The 2,500-nt window shown below is 41.4% G+C and overlaps 1 protein-coding gene across 3 annotated transcripts in view; it reads right to left on the bottom strand.

Moving 5' to 3' along the window:
* The window catches only part of Lats1 (large tumor suppressor kinase 1), a 67,172-nt gene that overhangs the window by 39,190 nt on the left and 25,482 nt on the right, over window positions 1-2,500 (bottom strand). The window lies entirely within an intron of this gene.

The following is a 2,500-nucleotide window of genomic DNA, read 5'->3' as shown; positions in this document are numbered from 1 at the left end:
GTGGAATAAGCGCTTCCCTGGCAAGTGCAAGGGCCTGAGTTCAATCCCCAGTTCCACAAAAATAAATAAACAAACAAGATGTACAAAACTGTACCAAAAAACAAAAAAAGAAAGACTGAGGCACTGGTTGTAAATCTGAACAGCATGCCTAAGTACTAAGTCTGAGCAGTTGTCAAACACGTATATCATTAAGTGTGAAATTCTATAGTTATAATAAAAATAATAATTTTAAGAACACTTTATAACTCAGTGGCATAAGTGCCTGCCTGGCAAGCATAAGGTCCAGAATTTGATCCCTGGTAGCAAAAAATAAAAGAAATAAAAAGTGCTTTAGTGCTAGGTATGGTACACACATCTGTAATAGCATGTTGGGAGGTTGGAAAACAAGCAGATTCCTTCCCAGCTTGGGCAACTTGATGAGTTTGTGAAACCCTGTCTCAAAATAAAAAAGGAGACGCAGCTCAGTGCAAAGGTCCTGGCTTCAATCTCTAGTACTGTAAAACAAAACATGCCTTAGTAAGTATATAAAGCATATTAAAATGTAGAGAATGGGGCTGGGGAGATGGCTCAGTAGAATAAGTGCTTCCCTGGCAGGTGCAAGGGCCTGAGTTCAATCCCCGGTTCCGCCAAAAAATAATAAAATAAATAAATAAAATGTAGAGGATTATGCCATGAATAAAAAACAACAGACAATTTCTCATTATAAATTCCACTTAGGGACTCCAATTTTAAAGTTTACAAGTTACACTTCTATACAAGATTTCTTTAGAAGAAAAGATACTACTGCTTTAAGAAGCTTTGCAAACCACCTGTCCAGAAGATCTCAGACTCCAAAAAGAGCTCCCTAAACTGTAGAATGGAACTAGAGACAATAAGCTTATCAACAATGGGATACGTAAGGGATTTCTTGAAGTCAATTTGTGTTATTCATCACAAGTACTTTCTACAACACACCAAAAGAACAGTTATCTGCAGTCTCCTTAAGAAGGATTTTTTTTTTTTTTTTTTTTTAATTTGGCTGGCTCAGGCTGCCTTGGTCTGTTAAGGCAGGGGGGGGAGGGGTTCGCACTGCGGTATCCTGTGCCTGACTGCATTTGCATGAGCAGGTCTACCATCCTGAGTAGATGTCCACAGTGATAGGGAAAATTACTAACTCAAAAAAGCCATTTTGGTTCTTTCCCATCTTGCAAGATGGCAGGTGAAAAACCTAAGAAGCCAGACACTAAAGAGAAGAAACCCGAAGCCAAGAAGATTTCTGCCAGTGGTACTGGTAAAACGGGTAGTGAAGAATGCAAAAATATCCAAGGCATAGCTCCACTGCAGCTGAAATCCTATCCTGTTTAGAGGAATTGGTAGATACCCTCCATCTGCTATGTATTCCAGAAAGGCTCTGTACAAGAGAAAGTACACAGCTGCTAAATCAAAGGTTGAGAAGGAAAAGGAGGAAGTTCTTACTATGATCACAAAATCAGTCAGTGCGGACAAGAATGGAGGTACCTGTGTGGTTGGTTAAGCTTTGAAAAATGCCTAGATCCTACTCTACTGAAGTTGTGTCCCAAAAGCTCTTGAGCCACCGCCAAGAAACCCTTCAGTCAGCAAGGGTGGAAACTCAGAGCTAGCATCACTCAAGGCACCATCTTGATCATCCTTACCGGGCATCACAGAGGCAAGAGAGGGGTCCTCCTAAAGCAGTTGACCAGTGGCTTGCTACTTGTGACTGGGCCTCTTAGCCTTAATCGTGTTCCTCTACGAACAACACACCAGAAATTTGTCATTGCCACTCTACAAAAATTGCTATCAGCAAAGTGAAAATCCCCAAACACCTCACTCATGTGATGAATAACACAAATTGATTTCAAGAAGCAGCAGCTGTGGAAACCGAGACACCAAGAGGGCAAGATCTTCGACACCAAGAAAGAGATACCAGACTTCAGAGCAGCGCAAGGTGGATCAGAAAGTGGTGGACTCACAGATTTACCAAAAATCAAAGCTGTTCCTCAGCTCCAGGGCCACCTGTGATCAGTTTTTGTTCTGACAAATGGAATTTATCCTCATAAATTCTAAATTTCTTAATAAGGGGCCAGGGAGATGGCTCAGTGGAATAAGCGCTTCCTTGGCAAGCGCAAGGGCCTCAGTTCAATCCCTGGTTCTGGGAGGAAGAAAAAAAAAAATTAAAAATAAATAAATAAATAAATTTCTTACTAAGAACCTAATTAAATAACTGATACATTTTTTTTTTTTAAAAAGCCATTTTGGAGCCAATGAGATAGCTCAGCAGACTAAAGTGCCTGCATAGGCAAGCACAGGGACAGCAGTTTGATCCCTGGTACCACATGCCATGCCAGCCCCGCCCCCAGGGTGGACTGAGCCATTCAGAGTCTGGGTACAGTGGCACACACCTATAATCCTAGTGCTGGGGAGGCTGAAAGCAGGAGGTTCACTATGAGTCCAAGCTGTGTAGTGAGACCCTGCAACAACCAAATATATATATTTATATATA

Source organism: Octodon degus, unplaced genomic scaffold (assembly GCF_000260255.1).
Source record: "Octodon degus isolate 3935 unplaced genomic scaffold, OctDeg1.0 scaffold00229, whole genome shotgun sequence".
Taxonomy (NCBI): Eukaryota; Metazoa; Chordata; class Mammalia; order Rodentia; family Octodontidae; genus Octodon; species Octodon degus.
Note: the sequence above shows the minus strand (reverse complement) of the source record. Positions and strands in the feature narration are given on the sequence as shown.